This window comes from Chinchilla lanigera, unplaced genomic scaffold (assembly GCF_000276665.1).
Source record: "Chinchilla lanigera isolate Chin_1 unplaced genomic scaffold, ChiLan1.0 scaffold00012, whole genome shotgun sequence".
NCBI lineage: Eukaryota > Metazoa > Chordata > Mammalia > Rodentia > Chinchillidae > Chinchilla > Chinchilla lanigera.
The window spans coordinates 27,727,509-27,735,114 of record NW_004955413.1 but is presented as its reverse complement, the minus strand read 5'-3'; positions in this window follow the sequence as shown (position 1 = coordinate 27,735,114).

The window sequence follows — 7,606 nt, the reverse complement described above, 5'->3', positions numbered from 1 at the left end:
TCAGAGCCAGTGACTGTGCAAATTCGCTTGGGTGCCGGGGTGTCCAAGTGCACGTGTGGTATTGCCTATGGGTTCCTGGAGCAGTTGTTCTACCTGGCAAATTCCTGAGCCCTCACCTGCTCTGGGCTTGTGTTTCCGGGGCCTCCTTTCCTTCCCTTGGGCAGAGAGACTCTTTGCTGACAATAGGTACAGATGGAGCAGATATATACTGTTGAGGTAGTGTAAGCATCACAAATGTAAGGAATAATGAGGCTACTGAAAAGGGGGTGGGTGTTGAGGTATATTCTCGCCTTGTAGTCCCGTCTGGCCTCAAATTTGGTATCTTCCTGCCTTAGCCTCCAGAGTGCTGGGATTATAAGCATGTGCTACCATACCCAGCATTGATGATATTTTTAAGTAATTTTTTTGTTGTTTTTTAAGGCAGGATCTAGGTGTGGTTCAGGCTGACCTTGAACTTACTATATAGCCCAGGCTGTCCTTGAACTTGCAACGATCTTCCTGCCCAGCCTCCCCAAGTGCTAGAATTATAGGTGTACACTGCCCCCCAGCATCAAAGTGATTCTTTTCTATATGAACACTAATGAAATGAAAAGGGAGAAAATATACTCACAGTCCTGCTACTGTGGATAGCCAAAAAGATTTGCATCTTTCCACATCATTTCCTTTGGCCCTCATCTAAGTGTACGCCTAACTTCTATAGTTGTAATCACACTACAGCTGTGAGTTTTATATGCCACTCTTCTTTATCTGATGTTACACAATAAGCTTTTGCATTTTTTGTTAGTTTTACGTACTGGAGATTGAATCCCCAGGGCCTTTATACTCTGCTATAGCTCTAGCTCTTTTTATTTTTTATTTTGAGATGTCGTCTTGCTGAGTTGCTCAGGCTGGGCTCTAACTTGGCATCTTCCTGCTTCAGCTTCAGAGTGATTGGATTACGGGCATGCAGCACTAGCATTTTTAATGGTTACTTACTGTTCCTTTAAGTGGATAGAACCTAATTTGCTTAATCATTTTGAAGTGATAGAGTTAGGTTATTGTCATTTTTTCCCTTATAGCTAGCACTGGAGCAATCTGTTGGTAGTTTGTTTTTTTAGTTTGAAATCTTATTACCAATTTGCTTTTACAAAGAGTTGTAATAATTTATATTCATTTGTTACTTTTTGTACCACTTTCATCCTAACCTTACCAGATGTGATAGCATCTCAAATATTTTTGAAAAATTTAATAGCTATAAGTTTTTGCCTTTGCTTTTTTGCCTGGATGTATTTGATCATGATTGAAGGTGGGAATTTTTACAACTTATGTGGCTGATATAAAATAAATTTTGACACTCAGAGAACAAACTTTTTGTATCTGCTGCATTCTGGTGGGTTTCTTTGCTCCTAGACAGTGAACAGAGGTGTGAATTCTCATTGAGTTGATTCTTAATCTACTTTCAGGCTCCTTTCTGTACTCCCAAGGCAGGAACCAGCTGGCACCATCAGCACAGCATCTTACGCTGAAGGCCTGAGTGTGCTGCAGCCCCTGAGGAAAGGGGGCTCTCTCAAATCAAGTCGCTGGGTGGTTCTGGGCCACTGGTATGCTCACTTTACACATATACGAAAACAAACGGTACAGATACAGCCAGGTGCACTCTGCTCAGCTCAGTCCTAGCAAATTTCAAGACCCCTTTCTAAAATGCTTCAGTCCGTGAGAGTAAGGCTTGTCAGAAGTACAGGGTGGACTCGCGAGCGGGCATTTTATAACCCACCTGGCTGTTTACTAAGAACTTTTTGCTTTTTAAACTTTCTTGAGCCCCAGTGTACAAAAGGGAGTACTGATACATCTTAGGTCCTAGTGAGGATTAGATTGTGTAAAGCACATGGTAGAGCGTGAGGCATGTGTTAAGCCAGGTATTATTGTTTCACCCAAGTGTTAGTCAGAATTTCAAAAACCTGGGTTAGGGAGCTCGTTGCTCCTTTTGTAGCACAGTGAAAAGAAGAATCATGGGCTTCAGAATCAAAAGAATTGGGAATTAAGACTGTGAGTTCCAATTTGCCCCAGAAAAGTGATTTTGGGAAAAGGACATCTGTCAGTGTCCCCTATCCATCAATTTAGATACTTATATAAAACCATACAGCCTGACATGAAGTTGCTTAATAAATGGTGTTTATAGTATATTAGTAGCCACATACCTTAGTAATAGTTAAGGTCAGTGCACAATGCTTTAAGGAAGGCTTGTAGAGAAGATCACATTTCAGCAACTCTTAGGATTCTGAGAGCCATGTGTCCTGTTGGGAGGAATTTATGGGCCTAGGAGTGCTTCAGAGAAGGCTCCAAGTTGAGGGGGTGATGGCACAGAGGCCTGAGCGGCGTGGTGGAGAGGTGGGGAGGAGCAGAAACTGTCGGGAAGACGCCACAGGACATCCAGGCCTGTGGGGAGGGTGGATCTGTCAAGTGTGCGGTTCGCTGAGTGGTGCAGAGCAGTGGACTTCAGGAGGTGTTCTTTGGGGCCAGAAGATAAAAATGGCCATGATAGGAATAGGGAGCAAAAGATGACACAGTAAAGAGCAGCCACATGATAGGCCGTGTGTTAAATGCAGAGAGTTTGAGAGATGAGTTTGTGGTTATTCCAAAGCTTCTGACTCAGAATGGTCCTGCTTTTCCTTATGGATAGGAAGTCCAGACAGTTGAGGAAAGAATGGCATTGTCTTGGTTTTGAAAACGAATTGGTGAGTGCTTAAGAATAAATACACTTTGTCATCTTTTAGAAATTATTCCTGTCACAGGTGGCACTGCCCAGTGATTATATGCAGAAGTGACTGATCTGTCTTCCTACTTCCAACCAAAGGCCCTGAATAATTATCTTCTGTTTCTGCATGCAGACCTAGTCTACTCTGTCCCTGGTTCAGTACTCTGGTTTCCACTGGCTACTAGGTTTTTAACATCCCTTCCAATTTTGAACTGTGGGTATTTCTTGGGAGTTTGGCTGTGCACTTTATCTGATGTTTCTAGGTGTTTTGTTGTGAGAGGATTTTGAGTCCCTGTTGTATGCCATATTGCACGAAGTAGAAGTCTGTCACTCCCTAAGTGATAGTAGTGTACTCCGAAATCCTAGGAATGAGAGCACTTTATCAGGTAGGGTCCTGGTAGGAAACAGATGGCACATTCAGACTGGAGGAGCACTTAATTGTATCACTGAGAGTTCATTCAGGAAGTGAGCCACTTTTGATTCCAGGTATGAAGGGTTTGATGTGGGAATTAAGCATTGGCCCAGCGTTGGAAGAATGGGGCTGGGGAGGCTAGGCAAGCTGCTCTGATGGTTGCAGGCCACAGTGCATGTTCTCTGGAGCTCGGGAAGCTGCTGCCTTTATGAACTCCAAACCATAACCATGCTGGGAAAGGCCCTGGAAAGTAGTCTCCAGCTCTGGTGTGCAGAGGAGGGCATGGCAGGGCTTATTCATGAAGCTGAGTTGGTGCTGCAGAAGATTAGTAAAGGGATTGCTTGCAAATGGTAGGCAGAGTTAGGAGAACCACTGGGGAGCTTGGAGTCTTCTGGCCTGGCAGTCTCCGTGGTTATTACCCCCTAGGCCTGGAGGGCATGCGTACATGGAAGCTGGAGAAAGTGGCTAAATGTCCAGGTTGTCAGACAACTGACCAGGATGGCCATTGCGGGGCCGGTCTCCACCAGCCTCAGTAACTGCAGGATGGGAAAGTAAATGCCTCTTTCTCACTGCCTCGACACTGGGCCAGAAGGCAGAGGGTGACAGTCTGTGGAGAGTCCTCACGGTGCCCCTCCCAGGGTACACATTAGGATGGAGGTGAGTGAGGAGTGGAGTGGGAGGCCAAGCAGAGAACATTCCCTCCTATCTTGAGGACTGGAGGTGTTTTTGTTTTTTTGGGTTATCACACTGAATGACATCCTTATCCTGTTTTAAATTTTTTGACGCAGGTCTCTAAGTCACTGAATTGTCCAGGCTAGAATCTTGCTGCCTCAGACTTCCAGAATTTTGGGCTTATAGGCACACATCACCATGCCCAGTTGATTGAAGCATTTTTTAAAGCAAGGGAGGGGAATCAGCAGCAGTGCAGTGGTTAATCCTGCAGTGAAAGAGGATGCAGGTACTTAGATGAGAGGAGCTTTCTTGGACAGTTTGGAGAACTTTGGGAAGAGAGCAAAGAATGGGGAATAAGATGGTTTTGAATGTGTGAAGGCAGAAGGGCAAAGAGTTAAATGTTGGCTGAATGTAAGACAGCAAGGTCGTCAGCCCCCAGCAGGATGGAGAATGCGGCCATCGCCAGATGGTCAGCACATGGATCTGGAAAGTTCTGGACCTAACCAGTGTGCCTCCACCCTGCCTGAGATATTCAGACAGTTAGAAATATGTGAGAAAATCAGGAGAGGGAGAGAGAAGTGTGTTGGTAAACCTGCTCCTCAAATATGTGTGAAAGTTTCTTATGGATTTCAGACTTCTTCTGAGTTATCTAATTTTCTTTACTATGTATTTTAGTCAAACATATATTCAGGCAGTTGCCACTATTTATCACAATGCTTTAAAATTGATCACAGTGATGCTTTAAAAAATAATGGGGTATATTGAGGTGTTCTTCATTAATTATTAACTTGATTTATATGTTAATGGTAAAATTACAAATAGTCCAGGTGTATATTTTCTATAGCTGGTATATTTGGTTTACCTAATTGTTTTACTGGGAACTCCTAAAGAGATAAACTTGCATCACCTTCTGGTGCTCAGGTAAGACTATTTAGCTGGATTGGTGCTCTGCGGGAGGTATAGTCTGTTGATTTTTTTTTTTTTTCCTTCTAGCCCACAAACTATAACCCTGGGAGGGGGAGGGTGTCTTCTAGGACAGGAAATCTACAGGGAGGGGCTGAGAACAGATCTGAGGAGGAATTGTGGCCACATCTGTTTTCCCTATCTGGAGATAAGATTCTCTGTAACCAGGCAACTGGAAACCTGTTGTGCTGATGTTCAAAATGGTCTTCAGCTCCTAGTGGCTCCTATTTAGGAAAAACACAGAGCAAGTGGCGCTACTGTTTATACATTCAAACCGCCAGAAGTCTGGTTTTATAATTTACAGAAAAATTAATTAAACAACAATTCATTTATAAAGATCATCTTGGCTGCTTTTCATTCCTTTAACTGCCAGATTCGGTGTTTTTGTTCAGTATAACCCCATTCAGCCTTCTCTTTACCATGCTGAGGGACCACTGGAACTAAGAGTCAGAGTAGACTCATGCTGCAAACAAGAAACAGTGCATGCGCAGAATTATTCTTGATGGAGAATAAAAACGATAAGAGAGGGTGGAGAACTAGCTGGGACAGTGTTGGAGGTCCTTGTGAGAGGCCTGCGCTGAAGGGACAACCTACAAGAGTTGTTGGCAGCCACTTACTTTCAAGGCCAATCTCTCACAGAAGAGGTGGCCTCTGCTACTGGCTATGTGGAAGATCCTCTGCACAGCGTAAAGAACATGGCCTGTGGGGATTCCACACTGGGCCCTCACTACTGCTCAGGAGCACCGTGAGTGCCGTGCCTTCATTTCCTCATCTGTGAAATGAGGATGTTGGCGTCATGAGGATTAAGCAAGTCAGGACGTGTAAATGCTGGAGCAGTGCCATCATATTAATGACCATTTAAGTAGCTCTTACCTGTTGCCCAGCAGATTAACTGAAACAAAGAAATAGCACTCTGGTGCAGAGGCATTTAAAGAGGAGGAGAAGCCCTTTCCTTTAGACTCAGACATTTCTTGTGTATGAATATTAGATGACTTTGGGTCATGTTTCTGTATAATCTAACTTAATATCAAAGGTGAAGGCTCATTTCTAGCTGTTTTATTTTTATTTTATTTTTTGTTTTTTTTTCCGGTACCAGGAATTGCGCTTGCCAGGCAGGCGCTGTGCTGCTGAGCTAAATCCCCAGCCCCTTTTCTAGCAATTTTAGATGCGCCATATTTCAGAACTGTGTCAAGTTTTCAGAGGTTGGGGTTACTGGCCATCTTCCCCAGGATCCGTGTTTACTTTCTGAATTATTTCCTCACAGTTCTCATGTGGACCCAAGATCAGTTGGGTTTTACCTTAGATCTGGACATGTAGGGCTTTATAGGCAGGTTTGCAGCTTCCTCTAGCTCTGCTTAGATCTATCATATTCTACTTTCTACAGTTTTCTCACCCACACACAACCACCTCTGAATTTGTGAGTTCTAGCCTCGTTCTCTAAAACTGTTTCTTACGCTGTTAAACATCCATGTAGAATGCCTGCCATGTGTGCACTTACTGCTCAAATAACATGAAGATTATGGTAAGGAATAGGCAGTCTTTCCTTGAGGAGTTTCTCTACTAGCAGGGGAGAGACAGACAGTAAACAAGAAGCATGTTTGTATCTCTTGGGAGTAACTACTAGGGATGGGGATCAAGTAGGAGAGGAGATGGAGGCAAGGTAAGATAATGGAGTTAGCTGTTTTAGCAGGGTGACCCAGGGAAGGCCTTACCAGCCAGGTGTCATTTGCTGGGAGACTGGAAGGAGGTGAGAGGGACAAACCATGGAGGCAGAGCAGAGCAGGGTTCTGTGCAGAAGTATGGGTGGTGCAGCTCAAGAGCAAAGATATGGTGAATTTGACCTAGCTTTAGAAAAGGCTCACTGACTTTGTGCGGGCAACTCCATTGTTGCTCCCCTAAGAGGACCTAAGAGACAAACTTCATAAAGTGTTATAAGAAAACTCCTTAAGAACTTCACCCTAGCTCCTGTGTCTTTCATAAGTTCTTTAAACAATTGTTTTTGTTTGTTTTTTTAATGTGGCAATTGAACCTAGGACCTTCACACTAAGGGAGCTACATTCTGTATCCTTGAATTTCTTTTTTTTTTTTTTTAATTTTGAGACTAGGCCTTGCGAAATTGTTAAGTTTACCTAGGCTGGGTTTGAACTTGTCATTCTGCTGCCTCAGTCTCCCACAATGTGCCACCATGCTGCACTATAACAATTGAATTTTAAAGTTATTTGGAGCAGTTTGACCATGTCCTAGTCATCAGAGAGAATATAAGCCAGGCAAAAGAAAGAATAAAGTCAGCTCTTGATTGAGTGTTTAAGAGGGTGAGGCTTTAATAAAGGTTAATGCAGAATGGTGGCCTAGTCAAGTAACTCTGGGAAGAATCTGAGTCCTACACTTTATATTATTATTCTTTTTTTTGTCTGTTTTTTGCTGTTCTCCAAAGTGACTGTTTTAAATCCAGTTTTCATAGGAATAGCTAGTAATAGCTTTGTGAATACTAGATTGGCAAATGAAAAGCTAGGTGGGGGCTGTAGGTGCTGGAACATCTTACAGCGTTGCGAAAGAGTCTGGTAGCAAAGTCAGCACTACTCTGTGGCTTAGGGTTAGCCTTTGTGCTTGGGAATGGCAGGCACGTGGCTGAGAGGGTTACCTGAGACCAAACTGTGCAGCAGGAAGGTTGAATCCAGCGTTTTAGTGTGTAACTGCAGTGTGAGGAGTTCATAGTGATACCCGGGGATCACAAGTCATCACAGATAGTTGGTAATTATAGTAACACTGCAACAGTGTACCTCTGGATGTGAAGAACCAGATATGATTCTCAGGCCTGTTGTTTC